Genomic DNA, 13,878 nt, shown 5'->3' on the forward strand with positions numbered 1-13,878 from the left:
TAAATTCGAAATTGATTAATTGATGAATAAAAACGAGTTCACAACCCTTTAAATAGGGGTACCAAGCAATGAGAAAGAAATTAGAATCAAACTACAACTCAAACTCTTAGAATCCGCGACTTACTATAAATAGTAAACTTACTATTTATAGATGGTCGTGATGTCTACTAGTGCGCAAGGTTTTCGGCCAAAAATAGTAAGTGTCCTATTTGGCTTCACCAAACCGTTCTCCTAATTATTCTAAGCTCTTTTCACGTTGGGCGCAACTCCTAAAGCCCGACGGATGAAGAGTTATAATCAAACTAAAACTTGCTATTTATAGAAAAAACGAAATTAAAACGGGGAAACGACCATCGATCCAGGGGTTTTTCGCAATTCCGGGCTGCGCAACCTGGCATAGCGGGTTGGTTGGCTTCAGTAGCTCGTTCTACCCCAAAATCATATATTTTACGTCAGATAACTCATTCCGGATTGCAAGATACGCCTGATTTAAGGTTTGATGGTCTGGATCACTTCTGTCGTCGACCGGGCCTTTTCTGATCCATCTTGGCCATGTAACTGTCCGCGACCCGCTCTACATCACGTAGTCCAACCGATTGAATTTCGGCGACCCGCGACTTTCAGTTAGCACTTGCTATCTTCCTTAAGTCTCATCATATAAACTCGACCCGGATCGACCCGAAACCTGCACTGTTGCAACCGCATCGACGCCCCGGTTCCAACGTCGCGTCTCGTGTATCAATTCGAGTTATAAATCAAAAGATGTAGGCCGAGCAATTTTTGGACCCTTGATCATGATGTGGGACCCACTTTATCCTTGTTATACGTCCTCCCATGTGGGCCCACTCTAGTATTCCTCATTCCCCATGTAAGATACAAGCTAGCCTATAGCCACCCTAGTCTAGCATGATGTCATCCCTACCTAACCTAGAGCATGACTTGCTTGTCATGATTGTTAGCATGCTCTCATCTTCTAAAAAAAAAAAAACTAATCATTTCATTCCTAGCTACCATTTCTTTCTCTCTTCTCTCTCTTTTATCTCATTCTCTTCTCTAAGCCTCTTGGACTTCCATGAGAGAGAGCTTTCTCTCCAGCCCCTTTCACCCAAAAACCCTCCAAATCTAGCCCTCCAAATCTCATCTTACCCATTAAAACCTCTCCTATGTTGTTACAGATCTCTAGTGTGGAGAAAGGAAAAGAAGTTTTGAGGTGGGTAATCCATAAGATTAGTCTCTTTCCTTTATTCGTGCATGAACCTTTTTCATTTGATTAGGAGTGTGTAAGACCCACCAATCAATGGTGGAGGTCCTATATAACTCCATGAGTGTGGCCAACAACTAACTTTATGCATGCATGATTGCCATGATGGGGCCATTCTCCATGGACTCCATCATGAGATTTCCCTTTGATTTACAGGTTTGTGGGTCACCTAGACCCTAGATCCATGGTGGAGATGGTATCCCCACCTCAGATTCCTGATTTTTATAAAGGCCCATGCTTGCATGGGACCCATGATCATGTAAATGTAGTTGTGATTGTTGTGGAGGACTCATTGTGGCGGAGTCTTCCCTATGGCCGTGACTCTCTCTCTCTCTCTCTCTCTCTCTCTCTCTCTCTCTCTCCTTCCCTCATTTGTCCCTGATGTATGTGGCCCACCGATGTGTCCATAAATTCCAGACCGTCCAGATTTTTGGGACGTCCAGGCCTATCCAATTTACATGGGTTGGATGGCCACTGCGGCCTGATTTCTTGGTTGATTTTGTAAGGGGCTTGGGTCTGGAGTATATATGGCCCATCTAGGTGGACCCCATTTTGTTGAATCTAAGCTTTAATCCCTCCATTTATTTTACAATGGGCTGGAAATGGATAGCAACATGTTGCTGTCCAGATTTCAGGCCCATTGTTGTATGGTTTTGTATATTGTTGCAAGGCCTGTTCACAATGCCTTGCTTCCAGATTTTTTTGATATTCTCTGAGGTGTGGACCCCACCTTGATGTAGGATGGAGCCCACACCATCCACCCTTGATTTGAGCTCCATGGAGTGGGCCCAAGAGGGCTGGATGGTCCAAATTTTTTGGATTGTCCAGCAATCCTACATGCAGAAATTACTCAGTATCATCTTAGTTTTGGGGATAGTGGGCAACTCTGGTGGGCCTCATTTGTTGTCCATATATGGGTGCATGAAATCCACCCATTTCCAATTTTATTTGGCAGGCCTGGGCCCACCCCATTGGGTGTGCAAGATGGGACCAGCAACATTTTTTTTTTGTAGTAGCAGAATTTTATTTACAACCCTGCTGTCCATAAATTGCAGGAGTTAAATAAAATATTTTTACTATCCCAAAAATTTTAAATTTTTTTAGGGAGGTGTCTCGCCCATGGTAGGACCTACCTGCACAATTTCAGGGCTAAGGGATCCCATTTGGGCATCCAAAAGGGTGGGCCAACATATTGGACTGCCAGAATTTTCTGTTGTGCAGTCCAGCAGCATAGTCCCATAAAAAATAAAATTTTAAAAATATGTTCTAAGAAGGTGGGCCATATTTCTAGTTTCCACCTTATTTTAGGCTTGATGAAGGACCTTAGGACCAAATTTCATGGATTTTGGAGGCCCACAACCCACCCATTGGATGGCCCAAATTCAGGACAATTATATTCTAGAAATATTTTACCCTGGACAGATTGTGTTCTTCAAATTAATTAAAATACTTCTGAGTATCCTAAAATTATGAAATTTTGTGGAGATATGTTACACCCATGGTGGGACCTACCTACCAATTTTTGGGGCCAATGGACCCCTTTGCACTCCGTGACAAGGGCTGGATTGGCCCACTACGTTGGGACATCCAGGTCAGTCCGATTTTCTAGACAAACTATTTTATTTAAATTAATTAAAATACTTAAGAATATCCAAAAATTCTGAAATTTTGTAGGGGTCTGGCCCACTCATGTAAGTGTCACTCTACAAAATTTCAGACCCAACAGACATTCGAGCTGACTGTGGTATGGCCTACAAATTTGAGTCAGTTTTGAGCCAAATACCTAGGCCCGTAGGACTACCCACCATGGGACGCCCCTACCTTGGGCTATTGTTGGGCCTGTATTTCAGCAGCATGGCCCACTCCTAGTGTGTGTTATACATTTTTCTCTCATCTGGTGGGGCCCACAGTGATGTGTGTGGGTCATCAGAAAATAAATACTATAAATTAATTTATTTGCTGGACTCCAACAAACCTAAAAAGCGGGTGGGCTGGAAATTCAGCAATGGGCCTAATGTTGCCACCCCATAAATGTATATTTTGGGGAATTATGGCCTACTAGATTTGAGGAGGATTTGGGTCAGTTATCTTGCCATTTTAATTTTATTTTTGGGCTTAATTAGTGCATGATTAAGGGCCCATTCCAATTGGATTCTTCTCAGACTAGTCTTCTAGTTAATGGGTCTTATAGCCTTGGTTAGGCTGGAACTTTTGATAGGCCCGTTGGAACCTTGGGTCCTATATTTACCACGTCATTGTGATGGGTCTTATGGGCCAAATACTCAAGTAGTTGGGCCCTTGCTTGCCCACTATAATAAATCCATACTTGGGCCGAGATGTGAGGCCCAACTTACTTGTGTTAAATATAAGGATTTCCCATATGTTAGGATAATGGGCTGCCCATTAGGCCCACCACAATGAGTGAACTCATGATCCTTATGGTTGGGCCCAAACCTCACTTGAGGGCCCACTTCGTGGCCTATGATTTGGGCTTAGGGTATGGCCCATTAGACTATACATTGCTTAAACCGTAGATCTCTTATCATTTGCATAGCGGGCTACCTTTTTGGGACCTAGTTGAGGTTGGATGTCCTCCTTGGTGGCCCTAGGTAGGCCTATAGAGGCCTTTATAGGTGGTTAAAGGCCGACCTTGGGTTGGCTAGGACCGTCCCTCTTTAGGGCCATGGCTCTCTCTTAAGCTTGTGGGCCATCCCAAATTACTAGGCCCCTACTAGAGGACTTCTCTTCTTCTTAGAATGCATGTCCATGTGCCTAGACTTTGACCCTCCTTAGGATGGAGGATTCCATATTCCACAGGTAGCACACTTACATTTTTTATGACCCATATACATCATCTATATGAATTGATTGCATCGTGTGGTGGTCATTAATGGATGGAGTTTCTCCCCTCATGCACATTGTGTACCTGCAGCTAGTGTATGATTTGTATCTGTGACTCATGCATTGTCATCGCATTTCATGGTGATATCGCCCTTGCTTCACTAGGGCCTTGCCTCCATAGGTATATTCGTGGATGACCGTATGTGTGGACACCGAAAATATTACTTGAGCATACTGGGTGCATAGGATGCCTATGGGTGAAATTTCCAAAACTTCCATGGTACCAAGGAAATGCCCCAACACCGTGACCGAGTAGAAACTATGAGTGCACGAGGGCCTTATACCGTTAGGCCGCGACTCCCACAGTCGTATAGTCGGTTGGACAAGGATGTGGCCTTATCCGCTTGTGAAGGAGTGCATTATTAGGCTGAGTCTGACTAGGTCATGAAATGGGTCCGCTACCTTCAAGTCTTATTGGTGATTGGCTGTCCACGGGCAGGTAGTGAGGTCTCTTACGCTCGTTTGACTGTGTTGGTCTGTAGAGCGGCAGTCATTTAGCAGTGTAATGGACCCCGGTGATTACCTTATGATTGGAAACGTACTTGACATGTGGTTTGGATTTGAGCACTGACATTACTTGCATCGCATTAGCATTGGCCGTATAAGCCTTTCATGCATTGCCTTGGTATGGCGCCCAGTACCTATTGCATGGTATTCATGATATGCCTTCGTAAGGCTAGTGATATTCTCATTGAACATGTTTCTCTCCTTGTACCTCCTACTATTCTTCTGTGCACCATTATCACACACTTACACCACCCTCTAAGCTTCTATAAGCTTATGCACGATTGATGCGTGCAGGAGACTCTAGGCAGGCGTCGTAGCAACAGAGCTTGGAGTAATGTCGAGCTTGAGGGCCCCAGTGTTGCTGATTTCTCTCTCTTTTCCTATTATCTTATGTGTGTTCTTTTGAACATGATGTAAACTTGTAAAAGTTCAAATTCTTAGTGGATTTTGTGATGTGTATCTTTTGTTATTTCCAGATGTACTTGCTGTGATCTAGGGGATGCTCGCATCGAAAATGATTATACTATTATGGAAATCCTCCTTGTAGGATCCTAGGATCGGAACCTGTCTCAAGAGCCGAGAATGGGGTACTACGGAGGCTGTTGCGGCCAGAACCAGCCATCGGGTTCCTTGTGAGTCCGGTTACCGAGTCTGGGGCGTGATAAAAATGGCATTTGTTTTATATACATACATTCCTTGCCACTAGCCGACGCTTCATTGAGTCATTTCATTAAACACTTGGTGAGCAACATCAATATCAAAGTAACCGAGTCATCGAACTAATTCGATTTGAGTTCAATTCGGGTTGGGGATCAATCTGAGTTGATTTGAGCTTGGGTAAGCTCGAACTCAGTTCGAAATTTTTTCGACCTCAAAAAATCAACTCGACTTGGCTCGACCATAGTTTTGAATCAAGCTTTTTCGAGTCGAGTCAGGCGAGCTAACCAAGCTAACTCGGTTCGTGTACACCCCTACTTAAATGATGTGAAATTTATAATATTAGAACTCTTTGATGTCGAATGTTAAGAAATGTTGATATGGATCAAAATCTTTTGATGTGAATTTAATTATATTAAATTATACATGTGTTGATATACATCAGATTGTGTTGATGTTTGTTGGATTATATTGATTCATACATGTGTTCAATTGGTACACTTTGGTATGGTATTGAATTTCCTTGTGATTATATTTATGTAGTTGATAAATTCAAATTGTTATTGTTGTATTTGAGTTGAAAATCTTTGTAATTGACATTTAATATTTTTGAGTTGTTTTGGTTTGTCATTGGTATGAACCATGATAATGTATATGTTAGTTTTGTCACATAATTGACAAATGGAGAGATTGTTAGTACCTCAGTTTTGTCAATGACTTGAGTTAGGTATCTTGAGTCGGTTGAGCCTCCATAGAAAAACATTAAAGACTGGAGATTCAAAGACTTAAAGTATCAAAGCAAAAAACAACATGCAAATCATGAGCTGCAATGGTAATTCTAACTCTAGACTCCTTTAGGTTTAAAACAACCTACCCTAGATGACTTGATCCATATAGAAAAACTCTTAGTTATTAGGTTTGTGTCAGCTGGATCATGTGAAAAAGAAAAATAAACTATATGTACAAGTTCAATCGATCCTCAATTAATCAAGTAAATCCTCGATCAGTCTCGATAGATTGAAGGCCCTTCGCTCGCTTGATCGAAGGTGTGCTAAATCATCTAGTAAGCTTTTTGCATTATTTCGTAGAAACCTTAATTGATTGACATATGAATCTCGATCGATCAAAAGTGTGCAAAAATATCTAGTGAGCTTTCTGCCTTTTTATCAAACCAAGTTCGATCAATTGAAGGGGTTGCTCAATCGATCGAAGGGGTCACTCAATTGATCGAAGCTAGCTGTTATAGATCCGTTAAAGGCTTTTTCTATAAATTTAGCAACTGGATCTTTTTGCAAATGATGGTTTTGAGTAAATTAGAAGCTATAGTATGTCTCAATACTTTCCAACACTCATAGGCTTTCACTCAAAGAGATCCATACCTTCTTCATTGTGATTAGTCACTCTAATGAGCATTCCAAGCTCCATTTGATGAAGAATATGACATCTTGCATTTTTAAAAAGATAACACCAATCCAATGGGTAAATCCTTTATCTTTTAACCTCTATAATGCCCATCTAGGTGAATCCCCAATTGGAACCAACTATCTCATAGTTGTAAGAGATTCAACCTCTCTCCCATTACATTGGTATCCTCATTGGATCATCAAATGCAAGGTGATTAATTGTATGAGCTGAACCATCTGCATCAATGATCGATGGAGCAAATGAGAAGATGATTCAAGCATGGGAGAGGATTGAAGAAGCATCTTAAGAAGGCACATCAAAGGAGCACAATCCGACAAGTAAGGTTATCAATTGTAAAAGTTTACATAATCTTTCCTTGTGTATGTTCGAGTATAAAGTTTGTGACCCAAACTCACATAGGTTCTTGTGTAAGACTGTATCGCCACTAAAATGGGTAAGTATATGTGTAAGTCTTTGTGTAGGCCTCCGAATGAAGTGCAGTGTCTTTGGTCCTTGTGTAAGCCTTCGAAGGGAGTGTACATGTTTTATGTCCTTGTGTAGGCTTCCGATAAGGGTGTACATGTGTAAGTTTCTGTAGGAGCCTCCAGCAGGAGTGTATATTTGTAAAGGTTAAGGGTGAACCTATTGAAAACTCCTAAGATAGTGAAATCTAGTACACTCGACGAGAGTGCGTTTGCCAGGAGTGAAGTAGGCAATTGGCCGAACCTCTATACATTCTTGTGTTTGCGATTATTAATTATTTGCAATTCTATTCATGCTTATGTGTTTGATTAGTCAAATTATATTAATACTTAAATTGGATCGTATGTTAGGTAGTTAACTTGTAAGCACACACAAGATCACTATCTCTAACATATAGACTAGTTGCTCAATTATTTATATTAATATTGGTTTATGAGAATTGGACCCTTATGCCTTAATTATTCATAATTGGTAAGCTAATTAATTAGAAAATAAATTTTTAAATGGTCTTAGTCACCCCCTCTAAGATTTAGCTCCACTAAGCTTCCACATATTGTGGTATGTAATCCACGTAATTTCATGTCCCACCTAAATAACGGATGGGGCTGATCTTTGGGCCTCATGCCTAAGTTTTGGTATGGTATTTAATGGTGGGAGTGGATTCTATATAATCATCACAGGGGACCTTGTAAATATCAATGGTAGACGTCTCTCTCTCAATTATTTCCCTTGGTGTGGTCCACCTTAATCACGGGCCTGGTCTTTTGGTCATGAGCCTAACATAGGATTACACATTTAAGGCCAAAGTGAATCTCACCTACATATTGTGGTGGGCTCCGTAGAATATAAATGATAGGCCTCTCGAGGAGAGTTATGTCACGCGCGTGCGCGCACACACACACACACACACGAGGGAGAAGAATTATTTCACATGAATTTTTAGAAATGGGTCAGCGATTTGGGTGGGCTCTCCATTGGTGTTGATGTAAAATCTACCAAACCACTTGGTGGGTCACACCAGGTTAGGTCCATGGTCTCAAAATTAGCCCCATCGATGATTCAAGTGGGTGACACGTTTGGAAACAATATACATGGCAAGGCTCACCATCCAAACCGTTTTCCTTTGTGTGGCCCACTTGAATTATGGATGGGCCTGATTCCTAGGCCCCATGCCTAAATATTGGTGTGTTATCTAATAAGCCATGTAGTAATAAGGGTGGACATCTTTCTTGCAAATGTTTCCTTTTATGTAGCCCAACTAAACACAGGTCAACCTAATTTTTTTCATACTTAGCCATGATGCATGGATTTTATCCACACCGTCTATGCATTTTTCCATCTCATTTTCTCTCATGGGCTCAAAGATAAGACATATTCAAAGTTCAAATGGGCCACACCACAGGAAGCAGCAGGGAGGACGTGAGGTCGAGCACCGTCTTCCTCAAGAGGATAACTATTCCGAATCCACAAAACTTCTCTGGACTCCTCACAGAGACTTCTCGAATCCACGAGGAAAGAAAGCAGAAAATAGAAATAAATTCTAATAAATTCGAAATTGATTGATGAATTATTAAAAACGAGTTTACAACCCTTTAAATAAGGGTATCAAGCAATGGGAAAGAAATCATAATCAAACTACAACTCAAACTCCTAGAATCCGTGACTTACTATAAATAGTAAACTTACTATTTATAGACGATCGTGATGTTTACTAGTCGCAAGGTTTTCGGCCAAAAATAGTAAGTGTCCTATTTGGCTTCACCAAACCGTTCCCTAATTATTCTAAGCTCTTTTCACGTTGGGCGCAACTCCTAAAGCCCAACGGATGAAGAGTTCAATCAAACTAAAACTTACTATTTATAGTAAAAACGAAATTAAAACAGGAAACGACCGCAATCAAGGGGTTTTTCGCAATTCCGGGCCCTAAAGTAGCTCGTTCACCCCAAAATCATATATTTTCCGTTAATTTTGGATTGCGAGATACGCCCGATCTAAGGTCCGATGGTCCGGATCATTTCTGCCTCCAGGCCTTCCTCGATCCATCTTGGCCATGAAACTGTCCGCGACCCGCTCTACATCAGTCCCCTCCACTTCAAAAGAACTCGTCCTCGAGTTCTCATCATGCGCTGGTTCATGATACTCGAACAAGTCCGCGACGTTAAAAGTCCGTGAGATTGCCATGTCATCTGGAAGATCAACAACATAAGCGTTGTCATTGATCTTTCGGATGATTGGTACCAGTCCAATTTTTTTATTCTTCAACTTGTTGTACGTTCCGGTCGGAAATCGTTCTTTGCGCAGATGGACCATTACTTGGTCGCCCACCTCGAACACTTTTTGTCGCCGATGCTTGTCCGCTTGCTCCTTGTACTTTTCGTTCGAGGCATGTAGCTTGGTTTGTACCTCCGCATGAATGCCTATGATTTTGTCAGCCATATGTTCTGCTGCAATGCTCATACCTGGGAGCTTGGGCAGAGGGACTAAGTCTAGTGTGTGGCGAGGTACTCGTCCATAAATAACCTGGAATGGGGATTTTCCTGTCGAGCGGTTCACCATGTTATTGAATGCAAACTCCGCTTGAGACAAGGCCAAATCTCACTGCTTCAGTTTTTCTCCTGAAATACATCGAAGGAGGTTTCCCAACGTGCGATTTACAACCTCAGTTTGACCGTCAGTCTGTGGGTGGTAGGCGTTGCTGAACTGAAGTCATGTATCAAATCGAGTCCAAAAAGTCCGCCAAAAGTGGCTTATGAACTTCGTGTCACGGTCAGAAGTAATAGTCTTGGGAACCCCGTGTAGCCGCACAATTTTTCTGAAAAATAGATTCGCCACGTGTATTGCATCGAGAGGCTTCTTGCATGGAATAAAGTGCGCCATCTTGGAGAAACGATCTACTACCCCGAACACCGAATTCATGTCGTGTTGTGTTTGTGAGAGACCAAGCACGAAATCCATATATAAATCCTCCCAAGGGCCGTCAGGCACGGGTAACGGAGTGTAAAGGCCCGTATTATGAGATTGTCCCTTAGAAGTCTGACAAATAGAACAATGTTGGACTGCCTTTCCCACATCACGTACCAATTGCGGCCAGTAATACCGTTCTTCCACAAGTGTTCGTGTCTTGTCTCTCCCAAGGTGTCCCCTGAGGCCACTTCCATGTAGCTCTTAGATTATTTGTTCCCTTAGCGAACTGTTTGGGATGCACAGTCGATTTCCCTTGAAAAGGAACTTGTCTTGCATATGTAAGTCGCCGGGGTGACCTTCTTGGCATTTAACCCATGCGTCTTTGAAGTCGTCATCATCGGCATATATGTCTTTAAGGTGCTCGAACCCGACAACCTCATTGCTCATAGTGACTAACAAAGTTGCATGGTGACTCAGTGCATTAGCTACTTTGTTATATTGCCCTGACTTATATTTTAGTACGAACGTGAATTCCTGCAAAAATGAGATCCATCTAGCATGCACACAGTTAATATTAGCTTGACTATTAATGAATTTGAGAGCTTGATGGTCCGTATAAAGTATGAATTCCCTTTGAATCAACGCAGTGCCTGGACCACCACGTACAATTCGATCTCATACGTAAACCACTTCTTACGTGCATCGCTAAGTTTCTCACTGTAGAAGGCTAGCAGCCTACCTTCTTGAGACAAAACTCCCCCAATTCCGACATATGAAGCATCACATTCGACTTCAAACAGTTTGTCGAAGTTGGGAAGTACAAGAACTGGGGTCGTGGATAGTCTGCACTTGATTTCGGCAAAGCTCCTGTCGGCTTCGTCAGTCCACTGAAACTGCCCTTTCTTCATGCAATCTGTGATTGGTGACACAATGGTACTGAAATTTTTCACGAACCGATGATAGTCGCCAGTCCATGAAAACTTCGCACTTCGTGAATATTTGTAGGAACCGGCCATTCTCTGATTGCCTTCACCTTTTCCTCATCCACCCGAATGCCCGTGGATGTGACAACAAAACCCAGAAACAATAGGCTATCAGTCATGAAGCTGCACTTTTTTAAATTGAGATACAGTTTATTTTTAGTGAGCACTTGAAGGACCTTCTTGAGGTGTTCCATATGGGTGGTTTCGTCTTGACTGTATATCAAAATATCATCGAAGTAAACCACAACGAACCGCCCAATGAAAGGTTTCAGAACTTGGTTCATCAATCTCATAAATGTGCTAGGCGCATTCGAAAGCCCGAAGGGCATGACCATCCATTCGTATAATCCTTCCTTGGTTTTAAAGGCTGTTTTCCACTCATCACCCGACCGTATTCGAATCTGATGGTAGCCGCTCCTTAGGTCCAATTTAGAGAATATTTTTGCACCCTCTAGCATGTCCAGCATATCGTCCAACCGTGGTATAGGAAACCTGTATTTTATGGTGATTTTGTTGATGGCTCGGCTGTCAACACACATGCGCCAACTCCCATCTTTCTTTGGAGTTAATAGAGCTGGTACAGCACATGGACTCATGCTCTCCCGAATAAGACCCTTACGGATCAACTCCTCTACTTGTCCCTGCAGAATCTCGCACTCATTCGGACTCATTCGATAATGGGGACGATTGGGTAAACTGAACTCGGGGACAAAGTCAATATAGTGTTGGATATCTCGCATGAGGGGTAACCCATCGGGAAGGTCATTAGGCCAGATTTTTTTGAATTTATGTAACAAGGGCCTTAGTCTTTCAGAGATGATGGTAGGCTCGTGTTCTTCCCCTTTTACAATTAATACATAAGCCTGTTTGTTTCTTTGGATTCTTCCACGAAGTCTTGTATGGTTAAGAGAAAACGGCCATCCACTTTAGAAATTTCAGGTGGTCCATCTGGATGCATAGGGACCAATATGGTCTTCCAGCCATCCTTGACGAAGATATATATGTTATCTCGCCCTTTTTGAGTGGCATCACGATTCCGAGGAGTATGTGACATGCTTCCATGTCGACCCATCGCATACTACTTCATCCTTATAATGTTTGCCAATTGAAAAGGATATGGTGCACCGTTCGGTTACCTTTATTTTCACTGACCTTCTTGATCCAACCGATTGTCGATGGAGACGGATGAAACGCCGTTGTCAATTGCAAATTTTCTACAATGACCTTGGAGATGATGTTCTCGCTACTCCCACTGTCAATGATTACGTCACAAACCTTTCGATTCATCGTACATCTAGTGCGGAAGATGTTATGCCGCTGTGGATGCACTTCTTTTCTTGGCGCATCTAATAGTCGCCTCACGACGAGCGATTCGCCGTGATCTTGCTGAACCCAACCTAAATTATCTGCTTCGTCCTCGGTGGTTTGCTCCTGTTCTTCAATATCTGGATCTTCATAAGCATTATTAGCACTACCATCATTGATGGCGAGGTTTGCCACTTTTCGCTGGGGACAAGTATTTGATAGGTAGCCCAGTTGGTCACAACGATAGCAGTTATTGGGCCTTGACTGAGCATAGGGGTTCAGGATTCTACTTGGACCATCAGTAGTTGATACGCCCCTTTAGGGTCTAGCTTGCCCACTTCCCAGATCTCGGTTCTCAAATGTAGGAGTTTAAGTGCGTGCTCCTACGGGCTCCTTCCCCTTGGGCTGTGCAGTTCCCTAGGGCGGACCTACCACAGGGATCCTTGCAGTAGGATAGGTCTGTGTGTTAGGACGTTCAAGTTGCACTTCTGCCCGAGTAGCCAACTTGATCACATCATTCATCGTTCAGACGGACTGCATTTGGACCCGGTCTTGGGTAGCCAAACGCAATCCACCGTTGAATTGGACGACTTGCTGCAATTCAGTCACGACCAAATCGTTACACGCCACCAGGCGGTAAAATTCTTCTGCGTATTCTCTCACCAACCGACTACCCTGTCGACAATTTTGGTATTGTTGGAATAATACCTAATCGTAATCGCTAGGGAGGAATCGAACACGTAGTAGCTGCTTCATCCGCTGTCAGGTACGGATTGGTGCTTTTGTCTGACTGGTTCGCACGAGTTGCAGTTGTTCCCACCAACCTGAAGCTCCTCCTTTCAACTTGTAGACCACAAGCTTGACCTTCTTTACTTCAGGGATGTCCATATAGTTGAAAAATCACTCAACTTCAGAAAATCAATCGAGAAAATCATCAATGTGTAGTTGGTCATTGAAGCTAGGAATATCAACCTGCATCTTGAATTCTCGATCTGTTCGATCTACTCGATCGCCGCCATGTCTGGGGTGTTGGAAGATGATGTCGTCGATTTTCTCTTCACTGGAGCCCCCTTCCTTAGGAATGACCCTTAGATGCACTGTCGGTACTATCCTACGATCAGGGCAATTACGAGTTTCAGCAATTGGTGGTGGAAGATTACCATCAGGAACACGGAGTTGCCTTAGGTTTTCCACCAAGAGATCCATTATACCGTCAATGGAAGCCTGCAGCCCTTGCATGGCTTGCTGATTCTCTCGTTGCCCTACTTCAAAAGCTGCCGGCGTTAAAGGTAAATTCTCTGGAGCACCGCCCATGGGATTGTTACTCGACCTGTCGTTAGAAGCCATCAATCTGAGGAGAAACCTCGCTTTGATACCAAACTGACGAGGGGAGGACGTGAGGTCGAGCACCGTCTTCCTCAAGAGGATAACTATTCCGAATCCACGGAACTTCTCTGGACTCCTCATAGAGGC

At 42.9% G+C, this 13,878-nt stretch overlaps 1 protein-coding gene across 2 annotated transcripts in view; it reads right to left on the minus strand.

The window, feature by feature from the left end:
• The window catches only part of LOC131237701 (uncharacterized), a 91,168-nt gene that overhangs the window by 45,244 nt on the left and 32,046 nt on the right, over positions 1-13,878 (minus strand). The window contains exon 1 of one of the 2 annotated variants that reach the window (XM_058235620.1): positions 11,593-11,597. The exons of the other annotated variant lie outside the window; for it this stretch is intronic. The gene's annotated coding sequence lies outside the window, so the exon portion shown is untranslated. Of the gene's footprint in view, positions 1-11,592; positions 11,598-13,878 lie in introns of those variants that run through there. 2 annotated transcript variants of the gene reach the window in all.

This window comes from Magnolia sinica, chromosome 1 (assembly GCF_029962835.1).
Source record: "Magnolia sinica isolate HGM2019 chromosome 1, MsV1, whole genome shotgun sequence".
NCBI classification, from domain to species: Eukaryota; Viridiplantae; Streptophyta; class Magnoliopsida; order Magnoliales; family Magnoliaceae; genus Magnolia; species Magnolia sinica.